This window comes from Pan paniscus, chromosome 17, assembly GCF_029289425.2.
Source record: "Pan paniscus chromosome 17, NHGRI_mPanPan1-v2.0_pri, whole genome shotgun sequence".
Taxonomy (NCBI): Eukaryota; Metazoa; Chordata; class Mammalia; order Primates; family Hominidae; genus Pan; species Pan paniscus.
In genome coordinates, this window is record NC_073266.2 from 81,644,751 (window position 1) to 81,666,201 (window position 21,451).

At 39.7% G+C, this 21,451-nt stretch overlaps 1 protein-coding gene and 1 long non-coding RNA gene across 2 annotated transcripts in view; one reads left to right on the forward strand and one right to left on the reverse strand.

The window, feature by feature from the left end:
• The window catches only part of LOC100988975 (putative uncharacterized protein encoded by LINC00305), a 76,064-nt gene extending 67,119 nt beyond the window's left edge, over window positions 1-8,945 (reverse strand). Inside the window, exon 1 of the mRNA XM_063597357.1 lies at window positions 8,632-8,945. The gene's annotated coding sequence lies outside the window, so the exon portion shown is untranslated. The remainder of the gene's footprint in view (window positions 1-8,631) is intronic.
• LOC134729259 (uncharacterized) overlaps window positions 1-21,451 on the forward strand; it is a 318,822-nt gene that overhangs the window by 35,663 nt on the left and 261,708 nt on the right. The window lies entirely within an intron of this gene.

The window sequence follows — 21,451 nt, forward strand, 5'->3', positions numbered from 1 at the left end:
ATGTGGATCCTTTCTTCCCAACCTTCCAATAGCAACCCGTCTTACTCAGAATATAGCTAAAGGCCTTAGGATGACCCTCACATCATGACCCAAAGCCTCCATCCTCCCTCTTGCCCTCTTTCATGCTGTTCCAATGACACTGACCTTGTTCTTCTTTAAACACACAAAGACTGCTCCCACCTCGGAGACCTTGTATCTGCTATTCCCTCGACTCAGGATGTGTGGCCCACAGACAAGCAAGCTGCCCCTTTTCCCAATTCCCACTTTCTGTGACTCTGCTCATGTATCAGAGAGGCCTTCTCTGACTATCCAATCGGAATTACCTTGCGTTCCTCCTCCTCTTTACTCTCTGCTTTGATTTTCTTACTTTCTTTTTTTTTGAGACAGAGTCTCACTCTGTCACCCAGGCTGGAGTGCAGTAGTGTGATGTCAGCTCACTGCAACCTCTGCCTCCCTGGTTCAAGTGATTCTCCTGCCTCAGCCTCCCAAGTAGCTGGGATTACAGGCACCTGCCACCATGCCTGGCTAATTTTTGTGTTTTTAGTTGAGACAGGGTTTCACCATGTTGGCCAGGCTGGTCTCGAACACGTGACCTCAGGTGATCCACCAGCGTTGGCCTCCCGAAGTGCTGGGATTACAGGTGTGAGCCACCGCACCCAGCCTGATTTTCTTTACAGTACTTTTCCCTACATGGTAGAGACCGTCTAAGTCGTTTCCTCTCCATCTCCCCCACTAAAATGAACGCCCCTTGAGGACAAGAGCTTTGTTTTGTTGACTTCTTGATCCTACTGCTTAGAGCAGAGCCTGAGACATCCACGTGGTCAACAGGATTTTGGTGTTACTGCCATGGTTATGTTATGCGATATGGCAAGAGAGACTTTGCAGATGGCATTAAGGTTGCTAATCATCTGACCTTGAGGAGATTATTTTTTATTATCTGGGTGTGCCTGATATAATCAAATGGGCTTCATTTTCTCAAAAATAGAAGAGGGAGGTAGGAGAGTTCATGGAGAGAGATGTGACCAGGGAAGAAAGACACGGAGAGATGCAGTGTTGCTGGCTTTGCAGGGGAGGAAGGAGAGGCATCAGCTGGGTGTACTTTGGAAGCGGAGAGTGGCCCTCAGCTGTCAGCCAGCAAGGCGATGGGAACCTCAGACCTAGCGCCTCAAGGAACCAAATTCTGCCGATAATCAGCCTGAATGATTAAAAAAAAAAAAAAAATGATTCTTCCCTGGAGCCTGAAGAAGAGTGCAGCCTGTGGACACTCTGATTTTTGGCCTGTGAAACTTTAAGCAGCGACTCAACTGAGCCCACCACACCTTTAACCTATAAAAACTGTGAGATAATAAGTTTATGTTGTTTTGAGTATGGACGAATAAAGAAAAAAATAATAAAGCATAAAATAAATCACCTAAGGTATATTTTGGGTTTTCAGATTTGATATCCAGAAAGAACCAAATGATTTCTTAAGCTATCTGCTATTAGATGGAGAAGTACAAAGTAAGGGTGTATGTACATAAGACATACACTCAAAAGCTGTGAAATTGAATAGGTTTTTAAAAAAGATTGCTGTTGAAAAAGAGCATGAATTCTCTTTTACTTAAAAGATAATCATCGTAGAAAAAAGTGAAAATAAAAAAGGGGGAAAAGTTGTTGGTTAATGTTTAAGTCTCAATTCCATCATTCGCAGGCCAAGTGACCATATGCAAGTCACCCAAAGTTGAGATAATGATAGTATCTACCTCCCAAGAATGGTAAAGAAACAAAAAGACTGTGTATGTGGTAAAAAAGTCATAAACTATAAGTTATTAAATATGATAACTCAACTCTCTTGTATGTACTGGAACTATTGTCCTTAGAAGAGTTCTTCGATTCAATTCTGATAATTCTGAGATGTTGATTTTTCAGAAGTGCAACTTTTCTCAAAACGCTTTGGTATGATACTCACGCATATGAAACAATGTACTTTAGCATAATATGCATACTTTAAATGAGAATATTCTCACTTCATGATTATGTGAAAATGAGAAGCTAGCTCAAAATATTTATGGCATGTTTAAGGCTGATTAATCTTACGATCTTGAAAACATGATCATTTCACAGTTTCTAAGCTAAAATGGGATGTACATTATTGAGCTATAAAGGTCTTGGAATGAAATTTTCTCCTATATTCATAGTTGTGTAGGAACTAGCATAAGAAATGGCATTTTGCTGGCTGAGCTGCAGCTCAGACGCTGCTGTCTATGTGCGCTGGTGAGTGGCGAGTTGGGGTGGCTCAACATTTTCCCCAACAATGTGGATACGTGTTTTAGCATGGGGCTTTCATTTCATAACTGGAAGAAGAGAATGTAGTCTGTCTGGGTATGGAGACTAGGTTATAAAATGTTATGAAATTGAATAGGCTTTTAAAAAAGTTGTTGTTGAAAAAGAATGTAGATTCTCTTTTACCTGGAGAGGGATAGATGGATGCATTGGAGTGGCTGGCTAGCATCTCCTTCCTGCCTGGCCTGGTGGATCCAGGGTAAGTGAGGAATGAGGGTCCAATGCTGTTGGAATTGTATTTACCAGAGGATTGTGAGCCTCTTGGCACAAGCAAGTAACAAAGTGATACAAAGTCAAAGAGGCAGTTATCCCCACCACTTCTAAATGGGACTCTGGTGCTTGATGAGTCTCTGGAGACCAAATACAAGCATGAATTAGTGTTGCAGGGACCCCCAGGCACTGCTGGTGGGAGCACATCTCAGAGCAGCCCTCATGGAGCATGATACACAAGACTTGGTGAAACAAAATCTGCGTCTTACACCATGGCCACCCGCGCCCTATTCCACTCCTTGTATATACACCATGGCCACCCGCGCCCTATTCCACTCCTTGTATATAACCCCAGGAACCTTGTATATAACCCCAGGACCCTTCTCCATGTAGTAGAGAGTAGTTGAAAGCAACTTAGTGTTGAAAACTAGGAGAATGAATAAGTAAAACGAGATGGATGCATGCCATAGAATAACGCCAATCACTCAGAAACAATGGGTTATATGAACATACTGCAACATAGATGAACTTTTAAAATAGTGTTCAATTTGAAAAGTTAGAAACAGAATAGAAACTACAATTCATTATCATTAATGGAGATAAAATCATTGCATATTTTAAAGGATCAAACATACCAAAGCACAAGCAAAGTGGGTGCCATGAGGGGAAGGGGAAGAGAGTGGGAGTTAAAGATGTAAGAGTAAACAGTGACGTCAGCATTATGAAACCAACCAGTAAAATTGGAGCTGAAGAAATGTATCTGGCCTTGGGTTATGTGGTTATAATATAATTTAGTCCTTTATTTAAAAATGATCTACTTGTCCTTATTTTGTCTAATTATGATTCCCTCCATTAGCTTGCCAAATCTGGATGGATTGTAAGAGGTAAACATAAGATTAAGAAAGCACCAAGATGACACTAAATACCTGTTGATATCTAGCTGGCAGTCTTGATTTCCTTATATAGTAGTAGATGGCCTAGTATCTGAAAAGCATTGATGGTCTGTGTGTGTATATATATATGTATACCATCAATATACATATTATGTGTACATATATGTACATATGTATACATGTGTATATATGTATACATAATATGTACACATATGTGTACATATATGTATGTATGTATACATATATGTGTACATATATACAGAGATAATTCTTATATATGTATACATACATACATACATATATGTATACATGTATATACACACACACAGATAATTCTTAATTCAAACATGCCAGAAATTTGGAGAATTTTTACAAATACAGGTGAATTTAAAAGGTAAGAAGTATTCTGTTTCCTGAAACACCACAAATCTCTCGTCTTTGTGAATTACATACAGTGTTTGCTAATTATAGAAGGAAGATTTGCCTCTTTATCAAATTCTTTTTATGCCCTGTTTGGCTTCTTGAGGCCAGCATTGATTGCAAAAGAAGAAACTGGCCTTCTATTAATATCTACCTTGCTTATTTTTTTTCTGTCCCATAAAGAGATTCTTGCAAAGGAAGTTGACTGGAGTTGGTGAATTATTTATGCTCTATAGAATTAGGTTTTGTTGCCAATCGCCTTATTTGTGTTACTTTCTGAGGTAGGCAGAATAATGGCCCTTAAAGATGTTCACATCCTAATCTCTGGAACCTGTGAATATGCTACTTTACATGACAAAGGAGAGTAGGGGCATTAAGAAGATGGAATTAAGGAAAAAGCAGGAAAATGCACTTTCCCCTGGAACCTCCACAAGAGAATGCAGTGTTACTGAAACCTTATTTTTTGCCCAGTGAGACCTGTATCACACATGTAATTTACAGAACTGTACATTATTAATGATTAATTTTTTTTTTTGAGACGGAATTTTGCTTTTGTTGCCCAGGCTGGAGTGCAATGGTCTGATCTCAGCTCATTGCAACCTCTGCCTCCAAGGTTCAAGTGATTCTCCTGCCTCAGCCTCCTGAGTAGCTGGGATTACAGGTGCCTGCCACCACACACAGTGTAGGGAGACCCCCTGAAACTACTGCTATGGAATAAAAGATGAAATGCTCCTGATTATTGTAAATACAAAATTGCATGCAGGATTGTGTAAAGACAATGCCAGGTTGGACTGCCAGAACGAGCCAGCAGCGCGGGATGTGCTTCCCCCTGCAGAGGGCCTATGAATGGACGTGCAGTCAGGGAGGTTTCACATCACCAAGATTCCTATCCCAGAAAAGCAGATGTTCATAGCTCTGGGAATGGAATGTGACCCTCATGGAGAGCCTATAAATGGACACATGGGGGTCACCCGTCCTTATGGATAAGATAGGGCTATAAACGCCCTCATCTTGCCAGGGCTTTTCTAGCCTCTTTAGGGTTAAGGCATACTCCCTTCTGAGAATTTCTTGTCTAACCTGTTGTCTAGCTTCACGTCCTGTTTCCATGGATTGTTTGTAACCAGCTTTTGTTGCAATTGTTACTGCTGATTCATATCTTGCTAATCATAGATTATGGAAAGACTGTGTTTCTGTTTTAAGGCTCTGTTAGAAATTACTGATGCACACACTATGTTGTAAATTCTTATCTCTGTATACTGTACTTCTACCTACAAATGTACTGTACTTCTACATACAAATGTTATGTTAAAGAATTACTTCATCCCCATGTGACCATCTCACCTCATAATCAAATGACCCTAAATCCCTCACTAACCTACCCCCGCCCTGACTAAACTTAATAATAAATGCTGGTATATCCAGTGCATTGTTGGCACTGTGGGACCAGAAAGCAGTGACCCCCCGGACCCAGCTTTCACTATCTTGTGTGTGTCTATTATTTCTCAACCTGCCGATCCGCCTGGGAACAAAGAGAGAGCCCCATTGCATTGCGGGCTGCTGGCCAGATCCCACAATAACCCAGATAATATTTTTTTGTAGTTTTAGTGGAGACAGGGTTTCAACATGTTGGCCAGGCTGGTCTCAAGCTCCTGACCTCAGGTGATCCACCTGCCTTAGCCTCCCAAAGTGCTGGGATTACAGGCATGAGCCACCGCATCTGGCCAGAACTGTACATTATCAAAACTGTGTTGCTCTAAGCCACTAAGTTTGTGGTAACTTACAGCATTGGAAGAAAATTAATGAAGTCTCTGGGTTTTTGTTGTTATACAGGCATAATCATATGCCTATATAATGATATACCCTCAAAGTTAGGTTAGCAGTACCTATTGACAATATTTCTCTTTTTGTAGGGTCCACTTATTTTTGAAAATCATTAATTTTTGGACTCACAAGATAGACTGCAGACAAAGCTGTTAGAAAAATGTGGGGTACTTATTAGTCATTCCAAAAAGAAGAAAAAAAGTGAAATATTAATATTTCATGGAAAGAACAAACCACAGGCTATCTTAGTAATTAAAAAAACTCTGAAAGACAATTAACTTTTTATTTTAAGTTAATTTCAAAGTTTTATTCAGCAGTGAGTTAATTGTTTTCAAGATTATCTAGTGGTCAAAATAAGTTATGGTTGGTGCCTGGATTAAGAAAGCTTCTTTAGAATAGTAGTGTTAGACAAATATGTCCACCATAGCACAGATTGTTTATAAAGAAAGCTAATTTGTTTAGAGAATGGAATGTCCAAAGATGACAGTGTGACCATCCCAAGAAACAGCTCCCATTATGAATTTTTAAAACTGTAACCGTATTTTATGTAGTTGGACTTTGTATGTGTGTGTGTAAATATGCAATGAAAGCTTATGACCAGTGAATGTGGTTGTAAGAAGTAGCTTAAGTGACCAGCATTCCTTCTAGGTTGAATACCAGGATGTTGTGGCAACCAGAAAAATAGAGATGTGAGAGATTTGATCGACCTGGTGCCCCAACAGTCATCCCCAAGTGAGACAGCCAGACATAACCAGCCAGACATAATACATCACAGAACACCTGACCAGCTCCCACCAGCGGGGCTTCTGTGGGCAAAGAAAGATTTAATTGACCTTTCTTAAGTTTCTGTTAAAGTATCCACTAATGGAGAAGAATTGGAAAGCATTAAGATGCCTACATCTTTCCAGACACTAGAAAGTAGAATGCTGTATTTAAGCAGAGACATGTTTTAACACATGCTGTGGGGGACTGGAGTAATGGAAGTGCTGAGAATTTCTCTAGCAGACTAGGACCTAGGGTAAGAGGGGAGGTTTAAGTGTGTGTGTGTGTGTTTATTATATTGAACCACTGTTAATAAGTAGTGGATCTCCTGCTGAAAACTAAAGGGGATGGTTTTAGTTCAGCTTCACATATTAGCAAGTCAATTTGTATGTTTTTCAGAATGTTTCTTTTTTTAACAGAATTATTTTCTCACACTACTTTCCCAACTTTTTCTTCTTCAAAAAGTACACATACAAATTGCATAATGGAAAGCTGTGTATTTAGTGTAAAAGAATCATAGAATTTACTTGAGGTCCAGTAATTTTGAACACCTTCCCCAATGCCACATGAAAACTTTGGAATATTTAAGCATTGTGTGGTTGCCATGGTAGTACAATCTCAGCCTTATTCATTCCCTTCAGAAAATGAAAACTCATAGATATCTTTAAACTAATTGGATACCTTATAAAGATTATAGCAAATGGGTGTGGTATTTTTATGTGGCAACATAATAATTTTAGCCATCAAACTAGCACTATTCTACAGTAATGTTGAAGGTGGATGAAGTATATTGAACGAGTTTATGTGAGTTAAAGTATTGAAGACATTTACATAAATTTGCATGCATGTAACACTTTCTCTAAGAAACTCCACAATGCTATATCTGCTCTATCTTCTGTTTTTAACATTGTGAGTAAATTGGACTCAAAATTTACTGATTTGTACAACTGATATACAAATACTTAACTATATTTCTTGTAACTCATTTCATCTTGTTCACCCCTATTCTGGCTGGAAATGTCTGGCTTTGTCCACCAAGGATGGACAAAGTCCATCTCAGTCTCTCTTGAATTAAAATGTGTCAGCTTGAGTTAATTACTCAGTATTTTAGTTGTTCTCGCCCTTTCTCCCACATTGCACTGGGATGCAAAGGGAAATCTACAGAATATGATGACATGGATTGATAGGTAGAGGGAGTCTGGGGGAGGTAGCTGCTTAAGTGACTACAGCTGTCATAATTCATAATTGGTTTTCTCATATTGGTCAAGGACCAAGTCTCCTGTGTGAATTCAGCCTGCATCTTGCCCAGGTTGGTGCAGCTGGTTTTGGCCTTTTACAATGAAGTCCTTTTGTCCCTACACTTGGTGACCAGTGAACACCATTCACAATAGTACTCATTCTTTCTGGGACATCTGGTAACATCATAGGGAACCATCTCGGATGTACGTTCTTAGATGCTGTGCTGACCACGGGGCCCCTAGGAGACATGGGTTTTCCAGGTCTTTCAAGGGACAAGGGATCTTCCAGGTTGTGTCCAGGGAAGTAAGAAAGAAGCCTCCCATCTAGGATCTCCACCCAACCTCAAATGTTTCTGGAAGTCTTTATTGCAGTCTCTCTTCTGAGATTCAGTTCAGAGGGGAGAGAGGAGTGTAAAGTCTAACCTCATGTCTCTCTCTCTCTCTCTTTCATGCCTCAGCATCTGAACCTATAGTGACCAGAAGAAATTTCTTCCTCTGGGGTGCAAACTTCCCTTATCTCAGATATCTTTATGTCTTTTCACTAGGACTAACTGTAAAACTATGTTCAGATGTGTAAGCTTTGCTCCTAATAAGAAAAATGCATTTTTTTTGCTTGTTATATAATCATCCCACATACCCTTAAGCAAGCCAGGCTTGCAACTCACTGTCTTATAAGGGAATTTAATGATGTCTAATGAGGCCTCCAAAGTGGAACAAGGTTCCCTTTCTCTAGGCTGTCTCCAAAGAAGTGGGGAAGGAAAGCAAGATGGGGGGTTATCTCCAGATTTAGGCTCTTTCTAAAAAGTTGGAAGGAAAAATATCTTTATCTTTCTTGGCTATTCTTTTTCTTAGAGCCACACTTGAGGTTTTCTACATACAGTGGCCATAAGGTGGCTGTTGGTTGATGTGTTTTACTTTCTTTTTCTTCAAAGTTATAAGTAGGGAGAGAGTCTTTTTACAAGTACCTTGTGAATGGCAGTCTGGTTCCTCTGGTGTGGTCAATCTTAGGCTTTCGGGATGCCTCAGCTGGTTTCAGTGGTCCTGGAATCTGAGTTGGATGCAAGTCAGGCTGGATTTGTACTTGTGCCACTCTGTGAGTCACTGGCCAATCTGAGAAGTAGCACTAGGGAGAAATTAACTCACAAGAAAGGGACCTTGACAGACTAAATTGGAGACAAGTTCACAGGAAAGGGGTGTGGAAATCAGAGTCCATCATTTCCTGGACCAGCTCGCAGGTGGGCTTCAGATGGCTGTTGAACTGAAGGGGCAGGAATGTTCTGAGAAGTTAAAGGAACATAGTGCAGATAGCTACATCAGCTAACAAAATATATCAACCATACTCCCCTTCATGGCCACTGGTGGAAGGAATCCATGAGTTGAGTGCCTTGTAAAATGTTTCCATAATCTCTTGGGGAGTGGCAGGAATGAATTTCTCACCATGGGATGGAAAGAGCCATCCACTAAAGACACCACTTGTGAAAAAGCGAGCACCCAATTCACGCCTTAGAGCAGGGAGCCTTTATCTGAAGTCATTGAACTTCTGGGGAAACCATCGATGGCAGCCAGGGTGATTTCTCACGCAACCATGTGTGTGTGTGCCTCTGTGCATTTTCTCAGGAGAGATTCTGGGGCTTTCAGCCGATTCTCAAAAGAGTCCCTCACTGCAAAATATCAAGGGCCATTAGATGAATGGAAATGTTTTACTAACAAGTAACATAAAGCTTGCTGCATAACCCTTTTCTCTTTCCCAGAAATTCCAGTCAAACAGAGCAATGTCAATGATCACAAAGTTCATTTCTATTTTCAGGAATCCCTTTTGTGATAAAACTCATATAAAAATGTCCACTTAAAAGAGAATAACAATAACCAACAACAACAAGAGAGAACAAAGTCTTGTCTTGGGTGTTTTGTGAACACTCTCATAAGGACAGTTACTACCAATAAGCAAAGAATGGAGAATATCTTTAAATCACTGACATTCCTTATAGGGTGTCCAGCTTTGGAAATTCATTTGTGAGCCAAGAAGTGTGTGCGTGAGGATGAGCGTGGCTTATGATAAATAACTTACTGTAAAGGGCAAGTTTCAGTGAGGAATTAACGATTCGTCCTCAGGAGGCCTTTATTTACTATTAAAAACCTGAGTGCCTTTTGCTGTTAGCAGGCTGATACTTACAGGGAAATTGATTCTCTTCACAGAATTTCCTGACGGTCCCAATAAGCCATTAAGCGCTCCTGGCCTTACCTTCCTTGGTTTAGTAGCTGCTCTGCCGTGGTCAGCATCGTTCTCTCTGCAGCAATTAGTGGCAATAAGTGGGAGCTCGCACAATTGATGGTGTAATATGCCTGGACAGTGTGCAAGCAGCAGTTCTGAAATGCTTCACCGAGCAGAGCTCTTGTACTCAATGCCTCCCTCCCATCAGTTTTCCAGGTAGCAGAGCCTAATGAAGGCACACAGCAGGTGGTGCAGGGACCGGAGGATCTCCGGTGCGGAGCTTTCTGTCCTGGTCAGAAGGACCAGACTTTGCTTAACAGGCCTGCTACGGATCCCTTCATCTACCACCCCAACTGATGCAACTCAATTAATCCTGAAGAGGTTTTGAAAAAAAAGAGGCTTTTCCATCTCTCTCTTACAGCATTTTTGATTTCTAGCATTCCTTCTTGATTTTTTTTTTTTTTTTTGGAATTTCCATCTCTCTGTTTAATTGTCCCCATCTGTTCCTGCAAGTTGTCTACTTTTCCATTAGAATCTCTAGCATATTAATCCTAATTGTTTTAAATTCACAATCTCATAATTCCAACATCTCTGCCTTATGGGATTCTAGTCCTGATGCTTGCACTGTCTCTTTAGGATGGTTTATTATTATTATTATTATTATTATACTTTAAGTTCTGGGATACATGTGCAGAATGTGCAGGTTTGTTACATAGGTATACACATGCTATGGTGGTTTGCTGCCCCCATCAACCAGTCATCGACATTAGGTATTTCTCCTGATGTTATCCCTCCCCTAGCCCCCCACCCCCTGACACGCCCTGGTGTGTGATGTTCCCCTCCCTGTGTCCATGTGTTCTCATTGTTCATCTCCCCCTTATGAGTGAGAACATGTGGTGTTTAGTTTTCTGTTCCTATGTTAGTTTGCTGAGAATGATGGTTTCCAGCTTCAGGGTTTGTTTGTTTGTTTGTTTGCTTTTTAGTATACCTTGTGACTTTTTGTTGCTGAGTTGAAAGCCAACATGATGGATGGGGTAAAAGAACAAAATAAGCCTTTCACGATGTGGTGGGAAGGTGCCTGTGGGTGTGTGTTGGGGGTGGGACATTCTATAGTCTTATAATTACATCTCCACTTGTGCCCTGGGCTGTGAACTTCACAAGTGCTTCTCAGTCCCCCTCCTCCACTCCTACCACTTTAGGTGGGACAGGATGGCTTGAGTGGGCTGGAATTGTTTTTTCCCCTTTTCCAACAGTGGGAGGTAGAATTGGGTACTTCCCATTTCCCAGGTCAGTTAGGGTCTGGTTAAAACTTCAGTAGTTTAAGGTCTGGTGAAATAGTTTCTCTTGCGGGCAGGCCTTGTTAAGAAGAACAGAATGCTCTGCAATATTTAAAAATGATTATCTTTCCCCTCTCCCTGCCAGAAGCATGAGTAGGATTTTCTTGGATTTTCATTGTAAGGACCTAGAGGAGCTCCCAGAGGTAAAATTTATAAAACTGTGAACCGCCCCCGCCACCCCCCACCCCGCCGCTTCTATATTTGGGCTCCCCTGGAGTTTTTGACTCTCAGACTTGTCCACACCAAGCCTCCAGCAATTTGTCAGTTACAATTTGGGTTTGGTGTCTATGGTGTTTTCGTGCATGGGTTTCTGCTCTGGTAAGCTATGATTCTGTATATCTGCTTGTCAGTCTGAAATTTTGGGGACTGTGGCTTGCCTTGTGACCTCACTTTTCTGACAGATCTAAGAAGGTTGTTAATTGTTTAGTTTGTTCAGCATTTTGCTTGTTGGGATAGAGTGATGACTTCTAAGCCTCTTACAAGTCCACAGGAAACAAGAAGACTGACTTATTTTGGTACAAAAATTTAATTCATTCATTATATTTTACAAAAACATTTTCAAAACCTTTCTCTGCTATAAAAGGAGCCTCTCTAAGCATTTCCAGTATCCTCATGATTTAATTACTCAGTATATGCAGATGATTCTCTATATTATGTCTCTGACCCTGACTCTCTACTATGCTATACATATTCACATGTCCATCTCGCTACCAGGTTGATATATTTGAATAAGCAAACCTCAGACTCACATGTCCACAACTGCAGTCAGTATTTCCTTGTCCCTATTCTGGGACCTTTACTTGCCTCCTGCTCTTCTCATAGCCTCTGTGCTCCCAATCAGTGGTGCTGACATTTACCCAGTTCTCCATGTTAAGAAAATAACAACTTATCTTTCCAGACTGCTAATCTCTCACTGTCCCACATCCAGGCAATGAATAGGACTTGCTGCTTTTACTTCCTGAGGGTTTCTTGGATGCATTTCCCATCTCCACACTATTACCATGGTTTTAGCTTGGGCCACGTGGGCTCATTCCTGGATATTGTAAAAATCTCTTAGGTCTCCATACCTTCAAAGTCACTCTTACATAATCTCCTCCACACACTACACAGAGTGTCCTCTCCACAGCTGCACACTGCAGAAGTCACCAAATTTGGTTACTTATTCTTTTCCATAGTATAATCTCCATTCCACTGCACTGTGTTCCTTTTTAAGATGTTATTGTGTCTCATTAATTAGGACAGCATAGTCTGATTTCCTCCTCATAAAACTAGTAGCAGTTTCTCATTCTTTCTTGGTCCCTAGTCCACGCCCCTCTCCTTCAAGTGATTGGTCCTCATTGCAGCCCACCTGTAAATCTGTGTAGGCTGATGGCCTGAATGACTTCTCAGACTGCACATGCAGGCTTTTGTGCAGCTGCCATTTACACGCCCATGGATCTGAATTATCTTTAGTACAAATGTCTTTGCTGAAATGCAGCTGTGCCTATGACTGGAATTCCAAATACAACATGGCCCAAATTGAGCTCCCCGCTTTGTCCCCAATACCACTTTTCTTTCTGTTCAAGTATTTCCTGTGGTAGAGTTAGCATTATCAACCACCCACTTGCCCAGGTCAACATACGCAGACCCATACCCAGTCTTCTTTTTACTTCAGCTACAGTAATTCCCTGGGCAATCACCTCTTGTCCCTATGGTTCTAAATATTATCTAAGTGCTGATAGCTCCAAAACCCCTACCTCCAGCCTGGAACTCTTTCATACATAACTCTCTGCTTAACACCTCTAGTTGGTGGGCAAATCATACTTACCATTTTGATATTCTTTAATACTACTCCGCCATTACTCCTTCCCATCTTGGTTAATGGTACCATCCTCCCATGTCTCTGGCTCAAAACAGAGGAGTCCAACTTGATACCTCTTGTTCTTACTTCTCATACTCATTCTATCAGCCCATCATATCAGCGTTGCATAGCCTGAATTCTAAACCAAACCACTTCTTATCATGTCTCCTGCTTCTACTCTAAGTCATTTGTTTTTACCTGGATTACTGTAGTGATCCCTTGATTTGACCTCCTGATTCTACTCTTATTCCCAATTCTGCCAATAAAATGCACAGAGAGGCTAAAGAGATTTTTTGAAAAGAAAATATCAACTTCTATCATTTTATTGCTTAAAATCCTCAAATTGCTGCTCATTAAAATTAGATTACAATATAAATTCATTACCAGGACCTAAAAATCTATGGCTCTGGCTTCTGCCTACTCACTCTCCCTTCCCACTTGTTTACTCTTCTCATTTACCTTTGTTCTCACTCTTGAATAGGTTATGCTTTTTCTGACCTCAGGGACTTGGCATAAGCTTTTACTGATCCCAGAACACTCTTTTCTAGAGACTTGCATGACCTTTTCACACCATTCAAATCTTCACTCAAATGTCCTGTTTTCAGAAACATATGCCTGACCTACCAATCTAAGGAGGCTTTGCAATCCTTTCCAGCTATTTATTACATCATTCTACTGCTCATTTTATTCCTAGCCCTGGCTACCTTCTGAAATAATCTAATTCACTGATTTGTTTATGCAGTTAGTATCTGCTTCTCACCAAGCCCATCTTCCACTAGTACATAAACTACGTAATAACAGGAATTTTGCCTAACTTCTTCACCATTTTATTTTTAGGCTCTAGAAGCTTGGAGAGCATGTAGCAGATTCTCATTAAATACTTGTTGAATAAATTTAAAAGTTTACAACTTCATTTTCTTTCTCTTTCAAATCTAATGTGCATTTCATTAAATCCTGTTTTTATATCTCTTATGTATTTCTGACAGTGGCTCACCTCTCCAGCCTCACTGTTCCTAACGTAGTTTAGGTCTCCATCATCTCTCCTCTATACTGCTGAAATAACCTTATTTTTCTTGCCCACAGTTATACTTTCTCCAGCCAATTCCTTAAAACTTAACCAGAGTAATCTCTCTATAATGCAAACTTATTGATGTTTTCGTGTAGCTTAAACTATTTCATTGGCTTACCATTGCTTTCAGGATAAAATCTGAACTCCTTTGTTTGATTTCCAAGGGGTCCATGATACAATCCCTGCTTAATCCTTCTCTCTCCCTACCTTGATCTTTGACCTTTCCTGGTTCCTAGAAAAGTGTTCTCTCTTGAATCTGGAGCAGAGAATGCATCTCTTCTCTCCACTCTTCCTTCTCACCTATCTAGTTCTAAATGTACTTCAAATCTCACCAGAGTGGGCACCTCCCTCAGAAACTCACCACTGACGAGCCAATGCTGTGCTGAATACTTCTTCCATAAGTGAGCACAAAGAACTTTGTTTCTTCTATCTCAGAAATTAACACTTGGTATTCTAATTATATCTATCCTAAAGAGTTTAGCGGTTGAGAATAGAGACTCTGGTGTTGGACAGAGTGGGTTCACATTACCTGAACAGGCAGCCCTGGCCTCACTGGCCTCTACTCTCCAGAAAACCCTCTAGTCATTTTCACCCCCTTCCTTCCCTTCTATCTTCATGACTCTCAACCCAAGTGTTGTGGGACCGGAGTGAGGGGGATAGGGCGCTTGTGCAGGATATTTATTTCTTGGAGGATGGTGGATAAGAGACCAAGTATGGAGGAGGGTATCCGTGGTGACGAGGGCGGATTTGACTGAAATGTGCTATGTCCAATGAGCGACTGAATGTGCGATGTAATATTAAGGATGGACAGTACTGGTCAATATCCCTGGGGGTTGGGTGTTATGTGGGGGTTAAAGTTGATGTGTTACCTGTATTTTTGAATACGCTGTTTAAGACGTGCCAATCAGCTTGTGTTTTTTGCACATATCATGTTGTATCTTTGGGATGTCTAGAATTTTTCTCTTCTATCTTACTGGAATGCTTTCTCTACATTGCTTTCCCATACAACATATTATCTCTCTTTGAAGACTTTTCACATATCTGGGTAAGTCCACACCAGGACTTCGTGGTACATGCAAATCATCTATTGAAATGCCCATCTTTCTTTATAGGCAAAACCTCTCAAGAGCAAGGACTATGTCTTATTCACTTTTATATTCATCAGGCTCAGTGCTGAGCACATGCTAAATGTTCATTAAATGCCAGTTGAACAAAGAGGGGAGAGAAAAAGAAAATAACTCGAAGTATAAGGTGCTTTGCCATGTGTTTTTCATGAAAGAAAGAAGGAGATTTAAACAACAGGGAATGAAATTCTGCTTTATCTTTCTTTCATTCTCAAGAAAATACTAGGTTTTCTATCTTTTTTTTTTTTTTTCCTGAGATGGAGTTTTGCTCTTATCACCCAGCGTGGAGTGCAATGATACAGTCTCAGCTCACTGCAACCTCCCCCTCCCAGGTTCAAGCGATTCTCCTTCCTAAGCCTCCCGAGCAGCTGGGATTATAGCCATGCGCCACCATGCCCGGCTAATTTTTGTATTTTTTTAGTAGAGATGGGGTTTCACCGTGTTGGCCAGGCTAGTCTTGAACTCCTGACCTCAGGTGTTCCACCCACTTTGGCCTCCCAAAGTGCTGGGATTACAGGCATGAGCCACTGTGCCCAGCCCGAGGTTTTCTATTTCTAAATGGATGCAATGAATTCATTTGTAAAAATCATCATGGGTACTTTTCCCTCCTGCACCCCACATGGTAGTTAGACAAGTATTTGTGTTAGTCAGATTAGTCTATAGTATTAGGGACACTTGTCACCAATATTTATCTTGTGAACAGGCCTGGCTGTCTTCCTTCCAGCCTATCTCATCCTCTTCTCTCCATCCTGGTTTCGGTGCATCTCAGATTTGGTGCTCTGCTCTGCCTTTTAGGTGTCCGAGTGTGGAACTCTTCTGACTTTCCTATTTCCATTTTCCAGGTTGCACAGAATACAAAAAGTGGAAGGCTGAATAAAAAACAAGGTACAGACACAGTTCCTCAGAACATTGTTAGAAGTTATAGTTGATTAAAATAGGAAAATATTACTTGTGAAAGATTGTCTACTCTATGGAGAAAAGGTCCAGAATGTGAATTCATAAATAACTAAAATGAATAATCTCATTTCCCATAAGGGACAGATTAAAAAATGGATTTTTTTTCCCTTAAAACAAGTCAAATTGCAAAGAAGGAAAATAGGACCAATTGTGAATTTAAATGAATGCTCAAACTATTACAATTATAACTGCATTTCTTTAGAAGAGTTAAATATTTCTGAATGATTACAGATTAAGTTTATTTTCAAACCTCTGTTCAGATAATTTATTAAGTAGAAGGTGTCATTTAAATAGGAATTACTATTTTTGTACACTGTACTGAGAGGTTTTTTTTCTTTTTCTTTTTCTTCTTTGGGTTCTGAAATCACACCAGTTGATTCTAGATTGAACTTTCAGAAAAGTTTCTCTAAATGCAAACACCCTTTTAAAATAAAACAGCTGAAAATATGGTTTGAGAGATTGAGCCAGTAAGATAGATATTGTCATCTACCTGGTGTTGTCTTTATTAACTACATTAATAAATGTTTCTCAAATGTAAGGAAACATTGAAAATAAATTGAGACTTAAAATTGTCAGCTCTTAACATCTGGTGGGGATGGGGCTAGCTATATTCTAGAATTCAAAGTTCTGAGCATTCTTAGTCTCGGTAAATATTCAAAATTACATTTTGAAAGAACTGAATACTATTTAAATACAATGAAGTAGAATAATTGGCAAATCATTCATGCCTACACATTTTCTTAAAGAATGAATAATCTACCTTCCTCCACAGTCATCTTCCTATTCAAGAGTTAGAAAAAGTTGTTCTGTACCTCATTTTGCTAAAACTTTGCATGTGAGTAATTATGTCTATCAAACTGTGTACGTGTTGTTTCTATAATAAAACCTTGTCTATCTAGGATTAATAGCAAAGATGCCTTAACACGTATGAACGAAGCATGACCTGCTATGATTGTTCTCACAACCAGACTGCTTCTAGAAACCTGATTATCAGCTGGTTCATTGAAGTGACTCTATTGATCATGTATACAGAACAAGTGACAACACCTATTCCCAGAGAATCCAGAATGCTTATACTTTAAGTGACTTCAGAGTTAAATTGGGCTGTTTCTTTGTGATCAAATATCCCTGCATTCCTCTTCCATATTCTGTCAAGTCAGTTAGCTTTTCCTGTGCTCTGCTTCTCACATTGTTTTTTTGTGAAATGACACAAAATGTCTCCATCATCTCCTGCACTTTTGGATTATTAATAATTGTGGGGAAGGAAAGGTCAAAACCTAGAGGGCAGACTGGGGCCTCTCAAACCATTCTCAAAGATTCCCTGATCAACCTACAAAGAAACATGCTCTACATTTTAGGATATTCAAAAAATAGTGAAAACTGACTATAATTCTGGATATTTTTGAAACTGCTTTTCTTTTGGAAAATCTTTGGGAAGAGGGGCTTCTCCAGCTGAAGTTCACATTTTAAATATTCATTAAAAAGTTGTCTTCATTTATTGAAGGAAAACTCTTTGCTCCAGGTTTTGGGAAAGAGGGAGGGTGGGAGGTGGTCAGCTGTTCTTACATTTATCTTTGATAAAGCACAGGTCGTTTTCCAGTGGCAAAGTTCTAATGTAAACCACATTGAGCCACGTTGGAGAAATTGAGAAGGAAATGGAAGCAGAGCTCATTTTGCTTTTGTTTTTGCTTTGAGTTCTTCTTAGTACCAAATTATGACCCAATAGGCAAATAGACATTAGTTAATGTACCTTGAAATTTCCACTAATTCTCTTGTGACTTTGGATCAGCTACTTCTTGTTGTATTAAATTCTCTCATAAATACTGTGAGTTGTGACTTATTGACTTTAACTAACAGAAAAGTGAATTTCAGTAAGTCAATGTGGAGTTAGGTGGCTGCTAGATGGCTAAATGGGAGCTGAGACTCAGATCGGGAGTGACTCGGTACCCCCCACAGGCACTGCGTGGCATGCCCTGTGTCTAGGAACTTTTCTGACGGCTTTTGTTTTTGTCTTTTTTTTGTTTTTAAACATCTGTCTAAAAACCATTCCCTGAGTGCCCTGGTTCTGCTGGGTGACAGCTTGCTAGCTTTATAAATGAATCCAAGTGAAGGTGATATTGGGTGCTAATCAGATTATCTGCTATCCCTCTGAGATGATACAACTGAATTTTAATAGAGAAATTCCTTAGATCATTTGTTAATGTGAAAGAGTGGATCTCATGCTGACACTAGAGTCACTTGGCTACCAGATGGAGCAGATATTTTTGGCACATGTATCTGTTAATATCCTTAAAGTTGAACTATGTAGTAGGCAGCTCCTACTTTGGATATTCAAGAGGATTGACCTTAATAATAGTGTTTCTGCTGTTATGTATGAATGTGGTCAAAAAGATATATATGTGAATACCAGTCTCTTCCAGTATAATGTTATAGTTTTATCCCCATTTGTAGGAATTTATGGTCTAATTATTCCTACCGCATATTTGGACAACTGATCAAAAGGACCCCATTCTCTTTACTGACAGCTCCTGTTCAAGTGACCTCACTGCTTTCTGATGACCCCCACTGGCTATGCCACATTTCTGGTGCTGAATGGATGCACAACACGTCCGTACTCATCTGGGCTTCGATGCAGTTGTTCAATTTGAAAAGTAAAGCAGTACTTTAATGGTCCCTTCAGTTCTCACACTCAGTGTTTCAATATTTGTCCGGTTCTACCTGGCTTGTAATCAATCCTAAAACTTCCTCACATTTCCAGATGATGGAATGAACAATCCTGCGTATGGCTTCCAAACTGAAAACTCAGAACTTAAGGCTCTGGTCTGAAGTGGCCACAGTTCATCTCTGGCCTTGACAAGCCATTTGTTGGCCGTGGAACTCATTACTTGAAAGAGATTTGCTACAGCTCCTGTTATGGTGCCTTTAGAAGAAATAAAGATCTCCTGCCTCACTTCCAATACTTCTTTTATGGTAGCACCAGAAATCTTGATTTCATTGGCTTATTTGTGAGAGACCTGACCCATCTCCCAATATGCACTCTGTTCTGGGTCTGATGGATGAAGAGTCAAGGCCCCTGCCTTTTGCTCTCCTGGGTAATAAATGGAGCTTTACTGTGTCCACATGCCAGAGATGTAGGCGCCAGCAGGGCAGAGAGGGACACAGGACATTACAGCACAGAGTTCATGCGCTCTGTTTCAGGATAATGCGTTTTTGACTGCCAGGTGTAATCTTCACTCCTCTTTCGTGCAGCCCCCATCTCTCCTCTCACTCCCTGTCCTAGATTTTAAATGGTTATACTTTCCTATGAATCCTCAATTTTTCTTTTGTTTTGGAGCCTAGTACACTGAACATTTCTTCTCATGCATAAAAGATACCCTGGAAACTCCCACCACGGCTGCATAAGTATTTATTTATTTTTTATTTTTTGAGAATCAGGTGCCGAGGTAGTGCCTTTAAGAAACAAGCATTTATAGTTTTGTTATATGGTTTGGTTCAGTTTTTATCTCCCATACTGTTTGTTTTTCAGGAGAGAAGAGGGAATTAAAAATATTACAGAAAGAGAGCTTCCCTTGGTGGTTAATTTTAGGTATTTTGTGAAGAGATGAATTGGATCGGCTTTTGAAAGGAAATAGAACTAAAAGAAATAGAATAAATCAAATATAGATTAGGTGCTAGAAAATTTGTTGCAAAGATGATCTGAATACTGTTGATCACTAATTTTAAATTAAATGCAATCCTGATATGAAACTGATAATTTAATGATAAACTTTCTATATTTTGATTTAAGATACCAATATTTCCCCTAGAGTTAAAAACAATCATTTTAATCACTTGGGTAAATTGCCTAAATTGTATATAAATCAGGCAAGTAACAAAACATTTTTGCATTGTTTTGCAGCTTTACAAGTTACTTTTCTCCTACATAGCACTAATGTTTTGATTTCAAAAGTTAAAGTGAGGAAATACACGTGCTTTATCATAACATGATAAATTTTAAAAATATATTTTGTTTAGAATATAAGAAACTGAAGAACTACGGCTTTGTTTCTTTATAATTGTGTTAGTCTGTGCACACTGGTATAAAGAAATACCTGAGACTGGGTCATTTATAAAGGAAAGAGCTTTAATTGACTCACAGTTCCACATGGCTGGGGGAGGCCTCAGGAAACTTACAATCATGGCTGAAGGCAAAGGGGAAACAAGAACCTTCTTCATATGGTGGCAGGAGAGAGAAGAGTGAGGAGCGAAGGGGCAAGAGCCTCTTATAAAACCATCAGATCTCATGAGAACTCACTCACTATCACAAGAACAGCATCGAGGAAACCACCCCATGATTCAATCACCTCCCACCAGGTCTCTCCCTAGACATGTGGGGATTATGGGGATAATAATTCATGATGAGATTTGGGTGGGGACACAAAGCCTAACAATATCAATAATGAAGAATAGTGTTGGAGTTACTCCTTAGGTAGGCAGTATTGTTGGCCCCTTCTGAAGTGTGCAGTTAAGGAACAGCCTGCAATTCACCCGTATAGAATTTCTTATGAATGAGAAATCACATTCCAGTTGTTTCCAAATAGAGCTATAAAAATATATATGTGATACCAGATGCACAAGTATTATATAATTAGATGAGCTTTTAACATTTTTCGGAGTCAAGTGCTGAGGTTTCATGAGAAAGGTACGTTTCTTTTTTCATGAAAAAGAAACCTTGTGCTAGCTCTGACCAGCCTATTTATAGACAACCTGAATGAAATCTCTAGGTTTTACTTAATGCATCTCTACAAGGTATTTCACCTGCTTAACTCCGGATGAACAGCCGAAGTTACCTAAGATCTTGCTGCCAGAAGAATGCAAATTTCCCATCCTACTCCAAAATTGTTTCAAAAGTATTTTTGTCCATAAACCACTGGCCTGTAAGAATACATATCTTAGTCCATCAAGTATGCCAAACCATGTCTGTGTTCTTTCCCCCTTTCCCTTTCCACTTAGTAGTTGAGCCATGTTCTTCTGGCTATAGTTTTTCAGAGAGAATAAAAAGTTGGAACAATTATTTGGGATAGACAGCACAAAGATTTATTTTGACATCTGAAGATTATAGAGTTAACTAAAAACATTGAAATTGGCTGGATTATTTTCATAAATATTCGACAATATTTATATTTATTTTACAATTGGACCAAAATACAATAGTGTGATATAAACATGTTTGTCCCATGCTGCCATTTGTAGCGTGGTGCATTTGC